Source organism: Gossypium arboreum, chromosome 7, assembly GCF_025698485.1.
Source record: "Gossypium arboreum isolate Shixiya-1 chromosome 7, ASM2569848v2, whole genome shotgun sequence".
Taxonomy (NCBI): Eukaryota; Viridiplantae; Streptophyta; class Magnoliopsida; order Malvales; family Malvaceae; genus Gossypium; species Gossypium arboreum.
The window spans coordinates 58,627,458-58,650,329 of record NC_069076.1 but is presented as its reverse complement, the minus strand read 5'-3'; the positions used below and the strand labels follow the sequence as shown (position 1 = coordinate 58,650,329).

Below are 22,872 nucleotides of genomic sequence, written 5' to 3'. Positions count from 1 at the left end.
ATTTATTAACAATGAAATTAAAATTTTGAGAACTTCGGGAAAAACAATTTAAGTGTCAATAACAAGTTTCAATAATCACCTAATAGCCATGAACATTAATTAAGCATGCAATCATTTTAAGTGTTCACTTTAGATTAAACTTGATTAATTTTACAAAAAGCAAGATAGAGTTAACTCCATTAATCATAATTTTTTTTAGCCTAATAAAAATAAAACAGTGGAGATGGCATCAATTATAGGAAAAATCATAACTTCCCTAGAAGGCAAGAATCATGCATGAAAGTCAAACAGTGGCAAAGTCATGGTTAAATTCTTGGGCATGAAAAGAGGCAAGATATTCCAAAAAAATAGTGAGCCAACAACAATAGCAACAACCAAACCAGCAGCAACAATAAAAATTCAGCAGCTAAAACAACATGAACAACTACCTCCCCCCTACTTAAACCACATAGTCCTCGATGTGGAATAAATAAATAAATAGGTAGAAGAAACGTTTAGAAGAACTCCTCGTGTAGTTACTGTCATTCGCGCATTATGGTAATGAGTTCTCCTTATTGTTGCTTCGGTTTACCTAGACAAAAGAAGAGAATTTTATTAATATCTGAAAATAATAAATAATAAAATAATAAGATAAAATAAAAAAAAAAAAATTGGGTTGCCTCCCAACAAGCGCTTGTTTAACGTCATTAGCTCGATGCCTTGAAAGATGGTTCTAACTGACCTCGACCGTGTGGGCCTAGAAATTCTTGTAAAATTGCTTCACCCGTTGACCATTGACTGTGAACCGCTTCCCTGATTCTTCACTTTCTATTTCAACTGCACCATGCGTAAATACTTTAGTCACAATAAAAGGTCCTTGCCATCGAGATCGAAGCTTACCTGAGAATAGCTTTAATATGGAGTTATAAAGCAAAACTCTTTGTCCTACCGAGAAATTCTTCTGAACTATATTTTTGTCATGAAACAGCTTTGTTTTGTCTTTATAAATTCGAGCATTCTCGTAGGCATCATTGCGAATTTCCTCCAATTCTTGAATGTCCAATTTCCTTGCCTACCCTGCGGGCTCTAACTCCATGTTACATTGTCGAATAGCCCAATAAGCTTTATGCTCCAACTCTAATGGTAGATGACACGCTTTGCCAAAAATAAGTCGATACGGGGTCATGCCAATTGGTCCCTTATACACCGTCCGATAGGCCCAAAGCGCGTTATTGAGCCGAAGACTCCAATCCTTACGGTTGGGTCGAACTGTTTTTTCTAAAATTGACTTGATCTCCCTGTTTGAAACCTCTACTAGGCCATTCGTTTGGGGATGGTAGGCTGTTGCTATACGATGATGAACTCCATATTTTGAGAATAATGCCTCCATGACCTTGTTGCAAAAGTGGGTACCACGATCACTTATCAAAGCTCGAGGTGTGCCAAACCTAGAAAAAATAGTTTGTTTTAGAAACTCCACAATAGTTTTAGCATTATCATTGCGAGTAGGCTTTGCTTCTATCCACTTAGAAACATAGTCTACTGCAAGAAGTATATATACGTTTCCAAACGAAGAAATAAAGGGGCCCATGAAATCAATGCCCCATACATAAAAAATCTTACATACATAAATCGGGGATAGGGGCATTTGATTTCGTTTAGTGATATTACCTGTACGCTGGCATTTATCGCAAGACTTACAAAAGTTAAACGCGTCGCGAAAGATTGTGGGCCAATATAGCCCACACTCCAATACCTTGTGAGCTGTCCGCTTAGGGCCAAAGTGACCTCCACAAGATTCTGTATGACAAAAAGCAAGGATAGAGGTTACCTCAGTTTCTGGAACACATCGTCGTATTATCTGATCTGAGCAATGTTTCCACAAGTATGGGTCGTCCCATATGTAATTCCGAGCTTCGCGTCTAAGCTTGTTTTTTACGGATTGAGCTAACTCAGTGGACAACGATCCTGTGGTTAAGAGATTAACTATGTCTGCATACCACGGATAGTGAACCTCGGTTGAGAATAAGCTTTCGTCAGGAAACTCATCTTTTATGGGAACATCATCAAATGGAGTTTTTATCCTACTCAAGTGGTCGGCCACCAGGTTTTCACACCCCTTTTTGTCACGAATCTCGATGTCAAATTCTTGAAGCAGTAAAATCCACCTAATGAGCATTGGCTTTGCTTCCTTCTTTGCGATCAAGTACCTAAGAGCTGCATGGTCAGAAAAAATAATCACCTTAGATCCCAATAAATATGATCGAAATTTATCTAAAGCAAACACAATAGCTAAAAGTTCTTTTTCTGTGGTTGTGTAATTACTTTGTGCAGCATCTAGGGTCTTTGAGGCGTAGCAGATGACATGAGTCTCCTTGGCTATCTTTTGTCCCAATACGGCTCCCACACTGCGTTCGCTTGCATCACACATAATTTCAAAGGGATAGTTCCAGTCTGGTGCTTGTACTATAGGGGCGGTTACCAACTTTTGCTTAAGTGTATCAAAAGCCTCTTTGCATTTTGGGTCAAACTCAAATTTCTTGTCTTTCTGCAACAGCTCGCACAATGGTTCAACTATTTTTGAGAAGTTTTTTATAAAACGCCTGTAAAATCCTGCATGGCCAAGAAAATAACGTATCTCTCTAACAGTAGTGGGATATGGTAGAGAATTTATAATGTCAATTTTGGCCTTATCAACCTCAATTCCCTTAGATGAGACTATATGACCTTGAATCAAACCTTTGTCTACCATAAAATGACATTTTTCATAGTTCAAGACAAGATTAAATTCTATGCACCTGTTCAAAATTATCGTAAGGTTTTCAAGGCATTCAGTAAAACAGTTTCCATACACGGTAAAATCATCCATAAAACCTTCAATAATTTTTTCTACATATTCGAAAAATATACTCATCATGCATCTCTAGAAAGTAGCTGGTGCGTTGCAAAGTCCAAATGGCATCCTTCTGTATGCAAATGTACCAAAAGGGCATGTAAAAGTGGTCTTTTCCTGGTCCTCTGGCGCAACAGGGATTTGGAAGAAACCTGAATATCCATCAAGACAACAAAAATGAGTTTTACCAGCTAAACGTTCAAGCATTTGATCTATAAAAGGAAGAGGGAAATGATCTTTTCTAGTATAAACGTTCAACTTCCTGTAATTGATGCAGACACGCCACCCGTTCTGCACTCGGATCGGTACTAAGTCACCCTCAACATTTTTCTTTACTGTCACGCCTGTTTTCTTGGGCACGACTTGTACCAGACTTACCTATCTACTGTCAGAAATGAGGAAGATGATGTCAGCATCCAGCAAATTAATTATTTTTTTTTACCACCTCCATCATATTAGGTTTAAACGTCTTTGTGCCTCTCTCCTTGGTTTCGTGTTCTCCTCCAAGTAAATCTTATGGGTGCATGTTAAAGGGCTTATCCCTTTCAAGTCAGCAATGGTCCAGCCAATCGCCTCCTTATGACTCTTTAGTACCTGGATCAAACTTTCATCCTCGGGTTTAGAGAGTTTATTTGAAATTATAATGGGTAAGGTATTACCTTTTCCTAAAAATACATATTTAAGATGCGCGGGAAGTGGTTTCAATTCCAAATCTGGAGCCTGCACAACAGAAGGTAGAAGTTTAGTTTCTAATAGGGAAAATAATGTATTAACAAATTCATAATCATCAGATCTATATTCAGATTTGTCTTCATAAGTTGACTCAAAAGTCTCGTCTACTAATGAGTCAATCATGTCGACACGGTTTACGCTCAAGATTTCGCTTGGATGGCTAATGGCATCGTAAACATTAAATTTCACGATTTCCCCATTAAATTCCATCGCAAGAGTGCCGCTTCAGACATCGATTTTGGTGCTAGCAGTACTAAGGAAGGGTCCGCCCAACAGGAGGCCTGAAGATTTAGTAGTGTTGTCCTCCTCCATCTTTGTTACGTAGAAATTTACAGGGAAAATAAGTTCATTAACTTTTACCAAGACGTCTTCGAGGACTCCTTCGGGATGCACAATAGACCTATCCGCCAATTGAATAATAACACCTGTCTTTGTCAAAAAACCTGCGTTAAGTGATTCATAAATAGAATAAGGCATTACATTTATGGAGGCCCCTAAATCACACATAGCCTTTTTAATTCCTAAATGGCCAATTTTGCATGGAATAGCGAACATACCCCTATCTTTGCATTTAACCGGTATTTTCTCACAGTAGCTTCATGGAAACATTCTCACCAACACTTACCTTTTCATTACCTGTTAGTTTTCGTTTGTTGGTGCAAAGCTCTTTGAGGAATTTGGCATACCGCGGAATCTGTCTGATGGCATCTAATAGTGGTAAATTGATCTCGACATTTCTGAATGTTTCGAGGATCTCCTTGTCTTCCTTACTTTTTCGACACTGATTTAATTGTCCTAGGAATGGAGGTTGGATTTTCGGCAGTGGGGGTTTCGCTGGGACCTGTTCATCATTTTCGGGTTTTTCCTAGGCACTTTCTTGGCCAAGATTTCTGCCAGGAATTGGTTCTAGCACCTTTCCACTTCTCAGCGTTACTACATTTGCATTTTGCTTGGGGTTTGGTTCTGTTTGCGATGGCAGCTTCCCTTGAGAGTTTATCTTCTCAATTGACGTGGTCAATTCTCTTATAGACGCTTCGATTTTCTGTTAAAAATCAAGCATGTTAGCTGCTAATTTATTGACCAAAGTTTCTAGAAAATTACCTGAATCTCATGGCTATTGTGGAACTTGGTTCTGGTATGGTTGGTTATATCGTGGGTTGGCCCCATAACTTAAGTTAGGTTGATCCCTCCATCTTGGGTTGTAGGTATTTGCGTAAGGGTCGTATCGCCTTTGTGGTGGCCCAAGAAAATTTCCCACAGTATCTAAATGGGCCATAGTATCATCATCCAAATTGGGACATGCATCAGTTGTATGTTCAGGGGTAGCACATATTCCGCATAACTGGGCTGTCTTTGCTTTTTCTGCAACAAGAGAATTTAAAATATTAGCAATTCTATCAACTTTGTCTTCTAAGGTTGGATTACTTAGCTGATGAACCCTTCTAGGGGGTTCAGGATTAGCTTAGAATTGCTGAGAATTTGCAGCCATCGTGGAGATCAAGTCTCTTGCTTGTTGTGGAGTCATATTGACCAACGCTCCTCCACTTGCGGCGTCTACCATATTCATTTCCATGGGTTTTAGGCCTTCATAAAAGTACTGGAGCAAAGACTGTTCCATTATACCGTGTTGTGGGCAACTTGCACACAACTTCTTAAATCGCTCCCAATAGTCGTACAAAGTCTCTGCGTCTTTTTGCCTTATGCCCACGATTTCTCTTCTTAACTCAGCCGCTCGTGATGCAAGGAAAAACCTGTTAAAAAATAAGCGAGATAGATCAGCCCAAGTTGTAATGGATCTAGGAGGTAAATAAAATAACCATTCCCTAGCTGAATCTTCTAAGGAAAAAGGGAAAACACGTAATTTAATTTGATCCTCAGTTACCCCCTGTGGTTTCATGCTCAAACAAACCATATGGAATTCTTTTAAATGCTTGTGGCAGTTTTCATTTTGTAATCCACGGAAAGTTGTCAGTAGCTGAATCAAGCCTGACTTTAATTCAAAATCAGTATCCATAGTAGGATACGTGATGCATAGTGGCGGTTGTTCTGTCGGCGTTTCAGCCAGTTGCTGAATTGTCTGAGCCATAGGTTGAGGTGCTAAATTAGGGTTTTCGTCAACCCTAGTGTTAAACACTTCTTCAGGGGAATCGACTTTGACTTTTTCGCTTTCAAAAGTTTGAGTAGGGTTTTTGTTAACCCTAGACTCTGCTTCGTCGTCGATTCTGATTTCTGGCGGTGGATTGCTTTGAGTTCTAACCATCGTTGACTGCTTTTTTCTTAGCTTTGTTTCCTTGCGATTAGCTCTCGCAGTCTTTTCAATCTCCGAATCAAACGCAAGAGTTCCTGGAGCAGATCTTGTGACAGCCCTAGTGTGACCCTAGTCGGGAAGTGGTTTCGGGACCACAAAACCGAGTCATAAAAATAATTAATTGCTATATTCTATGCTTATTATGTGTGTACATGAGTATGTGGAAGTTTCATTCTCTAATTTTGCCAATTGCATGAGAAATTATTAAATAGGGATCAATATGAGACATAGTGAAATATGATAGGCTAATTTTAAATGGCTTATTAGTGCATGTTAACACAAAGGTGGACTTGCATGTCAAGTTGCCCAATTTCTTTATAGTGGCGGCCAAGATGGAATGTTGATGGGCAATACATATGTTTAATTAGATATTATAATAAGAAATTGGGTTATTGGAAATAAAATAATGTTAGTAAAGAAGGAAAAAGAAAAAATGCTCATCTCTCTTCTCCATTGCCGTGACTTGAGAAGAAGAAGGAGTGTTCATGTTTTCTTTCTTTTGCAATTGCCGTGACTAGAGGAAGGGAAGAAGGAAGATTCGCCAAGGTGGTCCTCTAGATTAAGGTATGTTCAAGGGTATCTTTGGAAGTATATACAACCTTTGGGTGATGAGTCTAAATTCTATCTATCTCATGGTTGGATTTGGGGTTGATGGAGAGTTAGAATTTGGCTAAGGAGCCTAAAATTTTGGTTGATACCTTGATGTTATTAGCATGCTAGTTATATGGATGTGTTAAGTTGCTTGGGATGTTAGCATGAAAGTTGGAATTGTTAAGCTAATTTGTTGGAAGTGCGAATTTAGGACTAAGAAGAGAATGAGTATTCAACTAACATAGTGAAAAGGTAGGTGTTGCCGATTGTTAGATTTAGACCATGGGAGTGGCTATAATGGGCATTAAGATGTAGAACTTAAGAAATGTAGTTATATGTGAATTTACATGATGTTACAAATAGATGTGAAAATATATGCTAGATTAGGAAAATTTGATTAAGTGTTCATGAGATGAAATTAGGTGTTTAAAAGATGTTATAGTTGACATTGTATATATATACATACATTCGGCCATCTAATTGAGTATGAAGGTGGTGTTAAATCTAATTGTGATGCCCATTTGGAAGTGTATATATATATATATATATATATAAATATACATAAGTATGCCCGTTCGTGATGTTACCTTTAATTATGTGTATAATCGACTAAATGGGTAATTAGTGAGGATGGTTGCCGAATATACAAACATACATATGCATGTGTAATTGAATTATGAATGTCTAGCAAGATGGTTAAACTAGTTGATTTATTGATTAAGCTCAAGGAGTTAAAGGAGGAGAATCAAGCAAGGGAAAGACGAAGGTCATCGAGTAGCCGACTTGGAACTATTTTACCCAACACAAGGTAGGTCACTAAGCATATATTTTGTATTGATTTAAATAGACATAATGTCTATGTAATTATGCCGAAAGGAATGATAAATTTATATACATGTATGTATGTGGTGATGAAAGTATTGAATGAAAAGAAAAGAGGTGAGATGTATTGAGTTGTTGATTTCGGCACTAAGTGTGCGGGTATAAACATTTATGATCATGAGATTGGCACTAAGTGTGCGGGTTTAAAATTTGTACAGCACTAAGTGTGCGAGTTTGATTATATAACACTAAGTGTGCGAGTTGATTATATAGCACTAAGTGTGCGGACTCACTATATGCTTTTGAATCACTATTGACACTAAGTGTGTGACATTATTGAGTTGATCACGGACAACGGATCGGGTAAGTACCTTGAGTTCATGGCCAATAGGCGCTATGTTTATATTTGGAGTTGAGCTTGGTAAGTTTTGAACCTATGTGACAATTTTAATTGAAGTCACGTACATAAGAATTATCGTGGAATAAGTGAAAGGTCATTTAGTTGTATGATTGTAACGAAAACAAAATGATGTATAAAAATGCCTCAAATATCCTATTGATTAGTATATGGAATGTGAATGTGTAACTTGGTATGAGATTGAATCGAAAGGTCTAAGGAACTATGGTATAGTTCGGTTTGGATGGAGTAATTAGCCTCGTTCCATTTTGTTTCCTCTTGTGATAATGTTATTAATGGATGGTAGTGCATTGCTTATGACTTACTGAGTTATATACTCATTCGGTGTTTGCTTGTCACCTATTTTAGGTTCCTTGGACTCGTCTTTTTGCGTGCTCGGACCGTCATCTAAGTCATCACACCGGCTAGCAACTTTTGGTATCTTCTTTTTAGTTGGTCTAGGAGAACATTTCGGCATGTATAGGCTATTATGTTTTGTTGAAATTTGGTATGTAAACTTTAGCCATGCGAAAATGGCATAATGTTCGGTTGGATTTGGTTCTATGATGTTTGGACACAAGTCTTGGTAATTCGGTTTTGGTTGAGTATTAGTTGAGGCCTACTCGATTATTATGCCATATGTCATGGCTGATTATTTTCGGTGTTAAATTCATGATTTGGTAATAGTGTAGTAGGGAGATGCTCGGTGATGATTAACCTTTGGCATGGCTAGTCATGGTCATAATTTGTAATATGTATGATGAATTATTAGTTAGATCAAGGAAAAATCCTAAAATAGGCATAGTTTGCTTTAGTAATGATCTTGACAAAGAAGATGGTGTGAGATTGAAAAATCACTAAAAATAGTAGAAATGGAATTAAATAGTGAATAAATTATGTAATCGAAGCTTGATGAGTCTATTTCTATATGGAAGAAACGAAACTACCATATGAGCTGTATGATAGGAGATAATTAAATTCTTATGAAACAGGGCCAGAGCGATTTCTGGATCCCCTGTTTCGACTTAGAAAATTCACCGTAAATTTTATCGAGATAATTAGAGGTCGTGCCTTATATGTACAGATTCGTCGAGTCTAGTTTCATTAGAGACAAACGGAATAGGCATTGAAGCCCTTTACAGGGAGATATTTAAATCGTAAGGTACAGAGGTCAGTGTAGTCGAACCTTGAAACAGGGGAGACTTTAATGAATAAACTGTACTAATTTGCCCAACCAAAAATTCTAAAAAAATTCCCCCATATAGATATATGAGTCTAGTTTCGGAGAAAATTTACGGAATTGGATTTCGAGTTTCAGCACTCAAGATATGATTTTTAAAGCGACTACGATACAGTTAGCCAGCTTGCCTGGAACAAAAAAAAAAAATAAATAGGGGAAATAAATGAAGTAAGCTCGGTAACACCTCGTATTCGATTTCCGGTAACGGTCACGGGATTGGGGTGTTACAGATCTGGTCATAAGAAACAAAAAACAAGATTAGTACGTTACCGATCCCTAACAACGGCGCCAAAATTTGATGCGGTTGTTGAGAGCACCAAAAATATCCTATTCCCTGAAAAATAATAAAAATAATAGTAAAGGGGAAGTAAGGTCGAATCCTCAAGTACCGGATTGTACGAATGCTCGTTTCTTGAAATCTTGGACATTTTCTTGGCCAAGAAACTTGCATTCCTGAAAACAAAAAAAAAAACGGAACTAAGAATTTTGATTTGGAAAAATAAAAATAGTATTTAAATTAAATTGAAATTGCAAAATTAAATAAATGACATAAATTGATATGGAGAATATATAAAAATAATAAAGAGAGTTAAAGGAAAAGAAATTCTTATTGGTAGATTCCAGCCTCCAGTTGTCTCATTCCGCATTGGGTTCAATCCTCGGATTTTAAATAACCCTTCAACTCAAGTAAGCCAGTTATAGTGGAAGAGGACGCCTGCGACCACCAGCTCCAAAGATTAGAGTTACGATTTTTAGGGAACCTGACTCTAGCCAGTAATCTATGCTAGATCAACGCTTCTCAATGCCGAATCCCACGCCATTTTGTCTCTTTGGCTTGCCAACCTCTGACGTAGTAAGTTAACGAACTGACTGTGTAATCCTTCCAAAACATACGAAGCGGCTGCCTTTGCATATGCTGAAAAGCTTAATTCTTAACGGCCATGGACAGAAGCGTCAGCCCATAGTGCGGAGAAACGATGAATACTTGGTGAGAAGGCTAAGTATGGATTCTAGGCCTCAAGAACCCTTTTTGGAGAATATTGACAACTTTCGGCTAGATAGGATTTAGTGGCTCATGATAATGGTGGAAAAGGAAATAAATATAAAAATGGAAAAGATGATTTTATTGAAAGAAAATATGAAGAAACAAAAGCCTAGACTTTCAGGGGGAGAGTGTTTACAGAAAAGGATGAACCCCAAATAGAGTTATTTCACCCCCTACTTATAGTGCTAGGGAGATAGTCTAATTGAACTTAAATTCTAAAAAGATAAATACATTTAATTAAAGATAAATAAAGATAATTAAAATAAAATCCTAAATTTGAATAATCCTAATAATTATCTTAATATTAATTATCCTAATATAAATAAAATGGAGTCTTATAGAATAAAATCTCTTCTTTTGCTTTTTAGTCCTTGTGTCTTCCACGCCGCACTTTTGGCACAATCTTTTTCCGTGTCGCATATCAGCCCAATGTGTCTCCAAATTCGCACTTTTGTCCCTTAATTTTTCTTTTGCCTCCAAATCAGTCCCTAAAAGATAAAAAGACATAAATAGCTCAAATTAGTAGGATCAAGCTCAGAATAAACACATGATTAATACATAAAAATACGTTTTTCTAGAGCATTATCAATAACAACTAACTTGCTCATTTGTTCATCTCATTTAGGTCACCATTTCCTTTTCATAAGTACATAGTACATTCCATTTGAACACTTACCATTTCCTTTCCTTTTCATACCCGATGAACCATCTAGAATATCATCAGATACTCGAGAAAGGCCACACGAATTATGCTTAAACATATAACCATAACATTTCCTTTACATCATTGCTTACATGAGCTGTGAAATGGGCCTGCTCACACGAGCTGTGAGTTGGAATGTAAGCTACACGATGCTACTCACATGAGCTGTGGAGTATCCGCAACAAATGTAGGACCTTAGCCATTGGTAGGACATTTAAGACCAGCACCCGAAATATGAAATCCCTAATGATATGTCATTTGTATCCTACGAATTACTAAGGTTCAACCGGGACTTAGCATCCGTCATTTCTTCATAACGTTGATACAATTATACATTAATCCATTTACATTAAAAATAACATAGTAAACATTCAAACTAAACAACATTAATTCGATAATCATTTATACGAACTTAACTCGACAACGAGGGTGTAGAAGTTAAACGAGTTATTCCCAAGCTTTTGTTTTGCTTCGATCTAGGTCTGTACGTGTCTATCTTGATCTAAATAGAAAAATTCAATCCATTTAAAACCACTAGTATTCAATTTAGTCCACATTTCATATTTATGCAAAAGCTACTATTTTGCCCGTAACATTTTAACTTTTCACAATTTAGTCTTTAAGCTCATAAATTGAAATTTAAGCATTTTAATCCCCCATTCGAACTAATAAAATTTATTAGGGACTTATATCAACCCATAGAAACCATCATTTCATAAATTTAACATGAACTTTTACTATTTTTACAAATTAATCATTATATGTAAATTTCATAAAAAATCACTTTACAAAACTTGTTTATTTATCAACAAGGATCCATGATCTACCATTTAACATCAAGAATTATACAAGAACATTCATGGAATAACCTTTAACCTGTAACAATTTCGCAAGTTGATCCACAGGCTAGCTAGATTAAGCTAAAACGACTTCAAAAACATAAAAATCAATAAAAACAGGGTAAAATTACATACCATGCAAGTGAAACTAAGCTTGGCTGAACCCTAACTATCTTCAATGGTGATTTTTGATTTTGACATAAAGAAAGCAAGAAGATGATATCTTTTGGTCTTTAATTTACTTAACATTTTAACTTAATTGTCCATTTACCAAAATAACCTTTTAAAATCATTAAAATTTCAGTAAAACCTTGCCATGAATATCCATTAACTATAGAAATGGTCTAATAGCCATTTAAGTCCACTCACTTTAAAGTTCCATAGCCATTTGACCCTTTTAACTAATGGAGCTCTACTTTTATACTTTTTACGATTTAGTCCTTTTCACTTAATTAATCATACAAACATCAAAATTTCTTAACAAAATTTTGATACTACCTTACTAATATCTCATAGACATTACAATAATAAAAAAATAAAAATTTACTCATCGGATTCGTGGTCCCAAAACCACTGTTTCGATTTCACTTAAAACAGGCTGTTACACTAGATGCATACAAGTGGTTATTTTCGTATGTTTAGGTTTATATGCAATTTGGAATGTTTGAAGTGGTTGTTTTGGTATGTTTAGGTTTATATGCAATTTGGAATGTTTGAAGCTTGATGAATGGTCAAATTGGTTATGCTATGTTATGCATTTGGAATAAGGTATTTGAATATTTAAAGGTTTTTTTTTTGTGGATGAACTTTGATGTTTGCTATCTAAAGTTTAAAGGATGTTTGAATGAAACCCAATTGTGCACATGTTTTGATTGAGTGATTGTTGTATATATGTTTAACTTGTGGTGCCAATGAGGGAATATTGGTTAGGCACATAGGTTGGTTGTGAATTGGTATGTTTTGGCTTGTTTAGGCACATTTTGGATAGGTTTGATTGTTGGTTATTGCATAGCTTAGAGCCCAAGCATTTGGATATGAAATGGTTTCATTTTGAAGGTTGTTTTGGGCACAGATGGCTGGTGACATGGGGTGTCACACAAATTTATGCCCCACATCTTTTAATTTTTGGTGCTTGAATTGTCCACATGGTCTTAAAGAGTTACACGGCCTGGCGACACGACCGTGTGACCCTAAATTCGAATGGTACACAATTTGAGAACACGAGTGTGTGGTGTAGCCACATGGCTATGCTTGGGGCCACACGGGCTGGTCTCTTTCACACGGCTTTGCCACATGGCCGTGTGACCCCTGTTTACACTTTGTTCTCGAAATTTTGTAAAAGTTTCATTTTAACCCATAATTAATTTCAGATGTATTTAGGTTGTAATTTGATAAATAGCATGGAAATGATTGCATATGATTTATTTTGGTTATGTTTGATTAAATTATGAATAATTTTACAATTTTATAGCTGTAATACTATATAGCTCTGGTTGGTGACCAGACCGAGTATATAGTGTTACATACGCACACTAAATGTTTGAGATGAAGTGATTACAATGAAGAGAGAAGACTCTATTTATAGTTTAGCTCTCCTACATCCAACAATACAAATTGAGTTACATCAATAGTTGAGATTAATACCTATCTACAAGATGGGAGTCTTAAGGGATTTAAAATCTATACAATCTTATCACTTAGGACTTACAATATTGTCCACGGTAACTCTAGTTTTACCGAAGTGTTTCATTAGGCTACCAAGACTTCAAGTAGATGAGCTTCTCCATGTGCTTCACGAATTAGACTAGTTTAAGTGAGTCAAATGAGCCCCATTTAATTAGTTGATCCCATAGGATGTTTTGTGTATTGGAAACAATCTGGTTTGAAAATGGTTTTCTTACACGACGGAAAATAAAAGTTTTGAAAATCGACCTGATTTGTGATATTTATAGCAATAAACCCTAGACAAAAATCGTACCTGTTTTTTCGGATAGATGGATAGATAGATATTTTTCATTCTTGAATTTCAACCAAACAATCTTTTCTACTATTCTCATACCACGAACTGCTTCAAGTGTGGGCTCGAACCAATTGAATCAAAATATGGAACTAGAAATTCTTTTCTTTTATGTGGAAAGAAAAATTCTCTTCTCAATTAGAAATCGGTAGAATTGTTATTTCAGGAAAATATATTTAATATTTGAGATTAAATTCTCTCTATTTTTCGACAGGGTAACAATATCTTAAAGTTGTGTTAATAGCCTTATCGATGTCATCTATTTATAGAGAGAGAAGGTAAAATCCTTGTTGAATTAAAGATGTTTATTTCAATTAGAAAAATGAACTCCTTGTCTAATTAGGAGTATAGATGACGACAACATCTTTTGGGCCTGTTCCATATCAGGTCCAATTACAAGTACTTTTCGAGCTTTTAACCCAATACTTTATCATTTGATCCAACCCAATATTTATTTTTCTATTTCTAAAAAATAAACTTTAATATTTATATTAAATAATTTTCTCATCTCAATTTTATCCCAGTAAAATTATAAAGATTTTACCTCTAGTAAAACTTTTGATAAAATATATTTAATATTTCACTACTCAACTTATTCACTATGACTGGATGGTTTATTTTCATTTTCACGCTTTAAAATAGCTAAAAAACCTAAACTCATTCTTCCGATGATTTCTAAGTAATTCATGTTCATTTGCAAATGAATAATTTCTCATTTTCATTTCCATTTTGAGAAAATTACATTCATTTTCAAATAAGTCCTGTGAAAAATAAAATAGAATAAAATAAATAAAAATAAAGAACACATAAATTTTACGTGAAACCCTTTCGGAAAAAAACCACAGCAGAGGAGAAGAAAATTCACTATGTCGAAAAATTTTTACACAAATACAAGAGGAATAGACTATGTCTATTTATAGGCTTGCAAAGCCATATTCTAGTAGGATTGAAACACCTTATCCTAATCAATATAAAATAGATGGAGTTTAATAAGGTTTAAAACCTTATTCTAAAATAAAATAAAAGAAGTCTAGTTCTATATGGATTTTACTTTTATTTTATTTTCCATCGTATTTTATTTAAATAAGAATTTGGGTCACTTAATTCTAACAATCTCCACCTTGACACAAATTCTCAATGAACAAGTTCTTAATCGCGAACTTTCAATAAACAAGTTCTTCACCTCTTCCAAAAAACCCCTTAAGGGTTTAACTTCAACAATGAACACCAACCAAGTCTAAGCAATGCTCAAACTTGGTTATAGGAAGTGACTTAGTCATCATATCTGCAGGATTTTCATGAGTGCTAATTTTGCTCACAATAATATCACCACGAGCAATAATATCACGAACAAAATGATACCGAATATCAATGTGTTTTGTTCTCTCATGAAACATTTGATCTTTTGTAAGAAAGATGGCACTCATTGTCACAAAATATCGTGCTGATTTGAAGGTCTTCATTGAGTTCACTAAATAGTCCCTTCAACCAAATAGCTTCTTTACAAGCCTCAATAATCGCCATGTACTCAACTTCATTGGTAGACAAAGCGACCGTAGTTTGCAAAGTGGCTTTCCAACTAATTGCACAACCTCCGATTGTAAAGACGTAACTCGTGAGAGATCTTCTTCTATCAAGGTCTCCAAAAAATCAGCATCAACATACCCTATAACTCCATCTTTAGTTCTTCCAAACGTAAGCAAACATTAGTAGTGCCTCGTAAGTATCTTAAAATCCATCGAATCGCTTTCCGGTGTTCTTTACCAGATTCGCCATGTATCGCTAACCGCACCGATCGCATATGATAAATCGGGCGTGAACAAACCATAGCATACATGAGAGATCCTCTCGCACTAGAGTATGGAACATGTGACATGTACTCAATCTTATTATCGATTGAGGAGATAAGGCCGATGAAAGTCCGAAATGGGTCGCTAAAGGAGTACTAACGAGCTTAGCACTCTGCATATTGAACTCAAAGAACTTTCTCAATGTACCCTTCCGACTTAGGTACAATTTACTTGCTTTTCTATCTCTGAGAATCTCCATACCAAGTATCTTCTTTGCTGGTCCTAAATCTTTCATCTCAAATTCTTCACTTAGTTGGGCTTTAACCTTTCTTATCTCTCTTTTATCTTTTGCTGCTATCAACATGTCATCAACATAAAGAAGTAGATACACAAAAGAACCATCACTGTTTTTCTTAAAGTAGACACAACTGTCAAAACTACTTCTTTTGAAATCATGAGAAGTCATAAAGGAATCAAACCTCTTGTACCACTGTCTTGGTGACTGTTTCAAACCGTAAAGGGACTTTTTCAACAAGCAAACATAGTCCTCTTTTTCTGAGACTATAAAACCCTCCGGTTGTTGCATGTAAATATCTTTCTCAAGTTCTCCATGCAAAATGCGTTTTACATCTAACCGCTCAAGCTCCAAATCATGCATGACAACAATACCAAGCAAAGCTCGAATCGAACTATGCTTAACAACCGGAGAGAACACATCATGAAGTCCACTCGAATTTGATCAGTAACCCTTTGCAACAAGCCTTGCTTTATATCTAGGTTCTTCAACTCCCGAGTCCCTTCTTTCTTTTAAACACCCATTTACAACGAATGACCTTTTTACCTTTAGGAAGTTTTACAAGATCCCATGTTCGCTTTTGTGGAGTGATTCCATCTCCTCTTGCATTGCAAACATCCACTTTTCTCGAGTCTTCACACTAATCGCCTCGAAATAATTAAATGGCTCTTGATTCGCATCTATATCTTCACCACATTTAAAGCATAAGCAACTAGATCAACCTCGGCATACTTCTTTGGAGGTTTAATTTCTCTTCTTGTCCTGTTTTTGGCGATAGAGTATTGCGGTGAAGAAGCAACTCTATTCTCAATTTTGTATTGGCTTGAGGAGTTGATTCTGTATTAATCGATGCTCCACCGCTTTTGGTTTTCTTTATTGGAAGAGTCTTTAAGAGATAAGTTAGGTAGCATAGCGGTTTCATCAAAAACAACATCTCTGCTAATCACAACTTTTCTATTTTCGGACACCATAACTTATAGCCTTTTACACCACTTTATAACCAAGAAAACGCATTTAATGGATCTCGGTTCCAATTTTCCATTATCAACATGAGCATACGCAGGACACCCAAAAATCTTTAAATCGAATAATTAGCGGGATTACGGACCATACCTCTTGTGGAGTCTTTTCTCAATGGCAGCGGATGGAGATCGGTTGATCAAAAACATGCGATGAGGTCGCTACGCCCAAAATGACTTCGGTAAGTTGGCATTTGACAACATACATCGAACCTTCTCCATGATCGTTCGTTCATTCGCTCGCAACGCCGTTTTTTGTGGAGTATGACGAATCGTCAAGTGTCTCATGATCCCTTCGACTTGCACAATCTATTAAACTCATCGAGCGAACTCTAAGCCATTGTGCATGCGGAGGTATTTTATCTGTTTTCCGTCTGTTTTTCAATCATAATTTTCCAAGACTTAAATGTGGAAAACACATCGCTTTTCGCTTGGGAAGAACGCCCAAACTTTTCGGAAAAATCATCAATAAAGGTTAGCATATAATTAGCTCCACCTCTCGAAGGCACTCGACGGCCCCACGGATCGAATGGATATACTCCAACGTTTTCTTCGTGTTATGGATTCCTCTAGTGAATCGAACTCTCTTTGCTTCCCAAAACACAGGTGCTCACGAAATTCGGTTTGCAAATTCCTTGCCCATTAAGAAGTCCTCTTTGCTTAATTCGCCATGCCATTCTCACTCATATGCCCTAGGCGATATGCCAAAGTTTAGTAATATCATCATCGACAAGGAAGAGGAAGCGACAATTGCATCACCAAGATATGAGAGAACCACAGAAACATATAACTTGGCAATCTTTCTTTGCCCTTTCATCACAACAAGGGCCCTTTGAAATCTTTAAAACCCCACTTTCACTGTGTATATCTGCCTTTTGAATCAAGAGTACTCAACGAAATTAAATTTCTTTTCAATTCGGAACATGCCGCACGTCACTAAGTGTTCGACAACTCCATCAAACATCTTAACTTTAATTGTTCCAACACTGCGATTTTACATGAAGCATTATTTCCCATCAAAACAACACCTTCAGATACTGTTTCATAAGTTGTAAACCAATCCCGATTGGGACTCATGTGGAAGGTGCAGCTTGAATCAAGTATCCACTCCTCGCTTACTTTAGAATCATTGATGAAGCAACTAGAAGTTCACCATCGCCGTAGTCTTCTACAACATCGACTTCACCGAATTTTCCGGTCTGTTTTCCTTTTGATTCGCAGCCTCCTTTTAATCTTATTTTGTAGCTTATAGCACTCAGATTTAATGTGCCCTTTCTTCTTGCAGAAGTTGCAAGTTTTACCTCTGTTTGAAGATTTCGATCTACCCTTAGATTTACTACGAGGATTCCGTTCCTGTGTTCTACCACGATCATCATCAACATTCCGGTCTTGTCTCCCACGAACAATGAGACCCTCTCCACGAGAGTTGGGTTTAACCACAAGATGCTTCATCTTATCATACGAGGTTAAAGAATCATAAACCTCATCAACTGTGAGAGACTCGCGGCTATATAAAATCGTGTCTCTAAAGGTTGAATAAGACGGGGCAACGAACAAAGTAGAATCAACCCTAGATCTTCCTTATCATCTTGAACCTCCATGGCCTCCAAGTTTGAGAGAATTTCTTTAAACACTTTGTTAAGTGTTCGTGTCTGACGCACCTTCCTCCAAACGATGAGCATAAAGACGCCGCTTCATATGCAACTTGCTTGTTAGAGTTTTCGACATACATATTTGTTCTAGCCTCTTCCATAATGCAATGGCGCTTTTCTTTCATCACATCCTGCAAAATTTCGTTGGACAAATGCGATGTAATTGTGTTAATGCCTTCGATCCTTACGCTTCTTCTCTTCATCTGTTAATGTCGAAGGCATCTTATCTATCCTAGCGGGGCATCCTCTAGATCCATCTGCAAGAATCGCTTGCATCTTAATTTGCCACAACGCAAATCGGTGTTGCGATCCAACAGCGAATTTCATACTTCAAAGACGCCATTACCGTGATCGAGATGAATAACCCGGAAGCTCTGATACCAATTTGTGAAAAATAAAATAGAATAAAATAAATAAAAATAAAGAACACATAAATTTTACGTGAAACCCTTTCGGAAAAAAACCACGAGGCGAGAGAGAAGAAAATTCACTATGTCGAAAAAATTTTTACACAAATACAAGAGGAATAGACTATGTCTATTTATAGGCTTGCAAAGCCATATTCTAGTAGGATTGAAACACCTTATCCTAATCAATATAAAATAGATGGAGTTTAATAAGGTTTAAAAACCTTATTCTAAAATAAAATAAAAGAAGTCTAGTTCTATATGGATTTTACTTTTATTTTATTTTCCATCGTATTTTATTTAAATAAGAATTTGGGTCACTTAATTCTAACAAGTCCATTTCTCTATTTAAGAGAAAACCATAATAATTTTTGAATGTTTTTCATTTCATTATTTCTATTCATTTTTATTTAAACATTCAATTCATTTCTGGTTTTAACGAGCTAACGAGGGGCTGGTTGGACATATGCAATTTATTCGCAAATTATTTATAATTAAGTTCCAGCTTTTCACTTATTAATTATAAACTAATTTAGTCACGAAATCATTCCACTACAGTATCATGACTGAGCTCTCCCCAACGCCATACCATTATGAAAGCAACTCGATTAGTGCCCGTCTAGTGACCTTGTCATAATGTATTGTCCTTATAGGATATCTCTAATCTCTTTGAGATAATATTCGTTCTCCGAATATGATCCTAGTTTATCTCTTGGTAACCATTACATCTTCCTTCATGAAAAGTCAATCACCATCAAATAATGATGAAGTCATCCATAACAAAGACGAATGACCCGTGACCATGTTTACTTTTCAACGACCATGTAATTCCAATGAGAGGATATTATTTAGCCACGTTTCGGGCTATGAACTCCAAATTTGTGAATGACGCTACATACTATAGGAGTCGTACACCCTACGCACTAGCTTTCAATTTCTTATATATATATTTGAACTTAGGCTTTTACTTACATCAAAGTGTACGAGTCATGTATACATAGTCTGCCATCCACTCAGGATTTAGGTATGCCACACTATGACTGTCACAAGTGAACAAATCTATAAATGAATTTAAGATCTATTCTTCTTAGGTCCAGTATGATGTTTTGTCAGTCTGAGCAGTCACATCTATGTCTCTATCTTCTGGGAGTCATCCGCTTTGATGCCCAAGACAAAACATCCCCCAAATTGGACTTGATAGATGACATATTAGTCTTTCAATCGATTTTGTAACAACCCATTTTTCAGTGGTGTCGAAAATAGTGGTTTTGGGACCACAATTCCAATAATTTGATTCAATAATTTAGATGTTTGGATAGTTAATTAGGACTAAATCATAAAAGTGGAAAAAGTCAATTGCTATATATTATTATTAGTTAAATGGTTTAACGAGTTAAAGTATAAGGGCTTAAAACGAAATTAACCCTTAGTCAAGTATGGTGGACGGTTATTGAATGATTTTTTGCATAAAATTATATGTTATTATATATTAAAATAATTTTAATTTGTAATAAAAAAACCAATGTTAATAGCCATTTTATTTTTCATCATCTTCAACCTATTTCCACCAAAAATCCATAGTTGAAGAACATCAAGGTTCGTCCAAGTAATTTCTTCTTTCATGATATGAAATTCAAGCTCATTTTTAGTAATTTTTATATTTTCGAGATCATTATAGCTTAATTTAGCTAACCCAAAGACTAATTCGTAAAACTGTTAAAGATTTTGAAATTTAACATAGATGGTTTTTAGGTGTTTATGAAGTTAAATGAGAGATTTATAAGTTTGGTTGTTAATTAAGACTATTCTGTAAAGAAATTTTGGTTAGTTTTAAGTTTAGGGACTAAAATGATAAAATAATAAATTTAGCATAAAATTCTTAGGAAATTTCAATGATTATGGGTTGTAAATGTATATAAGAGAACTTGACTAGCTTGGTTTTGGTTTAATTGTGATAGATATGTAAGTTTTGATTTTAGAGACTAAATTGAATAGGAGATAAAATGTCATTAAAAGGTCAAATACATGAATTTAGATATTTTAAGTTATTGAATTGGTTAATTGAGCTAAGTTATTATATATAGATCAAGAAATGGATCAACCAATCGATAACCATGGAAAAGGAAAAGTTGTCGAGTAGTCCTCGTTGTGGTGTTGGTAGCTGCTTTGTTTAGGTAAGTCCGTATTAGGTTTTTTTATGTTTGTTGATGGTTTGAATTCTAATATATATGTGTATATGTATGTGTTTATAGTTAAATGGTTAATTGAGGTAAGTTTTGCAAATGGAAATGAATGATTGATTTGTAAAGTATGACAATTGTTCATGTTTGAATTAAATTACGATATCCTATGGAATGTATGTGATTAAGATGAACATGGTATTATGTTATAAAGATGAGAAAAGCTATGGGAAATAAGTTAAGGCTCATGTGAGCTAAGTAAATGATTAAGGTTCAAACGACATGTCGCTAGGGTGTTCCAGGGACTATGTTTCGGTGGTTATAGTTATCAGGTGTTTTGTACTGATGTTACAATTTTCAGGCACTCTATGTCGGTTTTATTTTATCAGGTACTATGTTCCAGTCGTGGATACCATACCGATGGCTAGAATCTAGCATTTGTTGCAGACTCTCGTCAGCTTGTGTTAGCAGTATCATGTAATGGTTAATGTCCCAATTATCAACTTGTATGACCATTATTTTCCCACGTACCAAAGTTAATTTACTATAGTTCCATAGGAAAAATATTTAATGAAATGAATAGAAATGGAATTTAATAGCATGAAAGGTTATGCACTTATTGATTATGAATTGGTATGTGAATTATGTTATCCTGAGATCATGATAATGTTATACATTCAAGACTAACCATTTGATATGGTAAGGAAAAGTGAAACTTGGCAAGGAATATTAAGTTGTATGTTAGTTTCAATTACTATGTTATGTTAGTTTCAATTACTATGTTTTAAGTGACAGGTGTGTGATGTTTAATTATACGACCTTACTAAGATTTAAGTAAGCTTACCTCGTTTCATTTTCTTCATTGTAGATTGTCAGATTTGAGCTGTAGATTGGATTGTTTTTGGAGATCACACTACCCTTCAACTCTTTTGGTAGCTATTTACTTATTTTGGCCCAGTTATAAGTGGCATGTAAATGGGGTTGTGGTAATGTATGTATAGAAAAACTTAAGTTAAATTTTATGCCATCTTGAGTAAGAAATATGTATTTGGATGTAATCTTTGATGGTTACTTTGGCTGGTTGAAGTGTTTGATGGCATAGGCATATTTTGGCATCTAAATGCATAAGTGATTGTTGAATTTCTATATATATTTTAGGTAACATGATGAACTTTGGTTGGTGTTTAGCTAGCAATGGAAACAATGTGTTATATGATTAGTTAGGTTTTACCTTTATGGTATGAATGGTATTGAATGTTAATCGTAAATGCTTGAATTGTGGTGCCAATTGTGGCATACTGGTTAGACACGTAGGATGTTTGTTATTTGGTACATTTTGACAGGTTTTTGATGTATTTTTTTATAGTTTTAATGGTTGACATTGCATAACTTGTGGCTTAAGTGTTTATAAGTTTGATTGCTTGGTTTAGAAGGTATGATTAGGTGTGCACAATCTACCACACAACTGTGTGCCATACACGGTTGCAGGGCATAACCATATGGTCTATTGAATTTAGGTACAGTTTGATCTACATGACCACAGTCTGTTACATGGCTTGATGTCATGGCCATGTGACCCTAGCTTACACGGCATCAGCTTGTTACATGGTTAGGCAACATGGCCAAGTCATAGAACCACATGGTCTCAGCCGTGTCACATGGCAGTGTGACCCCTGTTTTCACTTTTTACCTATCTTTTCATAAAATTTTTAGATTAGTCCTAATTTGTTCCTGGGTTATTTTAAGAGCTTCGTAAGCTCAATTAAGACTTGGCTTTGATTGAATATCATTGGATATTTGTATTTATATTGTAATATACTAATATGGAATAGTTGATTGTTTATGTCAATTTATTGAATGATATAGATGTTTAACAGTTTTAATACCTTATATCTCAGGTCAGGTGACGAGGCCGGGTATAGAATGTTACATGTTTTCTCATTTTTGTTATACGAAGAATATG

The 22,872-nt window shown here is 35.6% G+C and overlaps 1 pseudogene; it reads right to left on the bottom strand.

Moving 5' to 3' along the window:
* Window positions 1-736: 736 nt before the first annotated feature.
* On the bottom strand, window positions 737-3,814 carry LOC128295423 (uncharacterized; annotated as a pseudogene).
* Window positions 3,815-22,872: the final 19,058 nt, after the last annotated feature.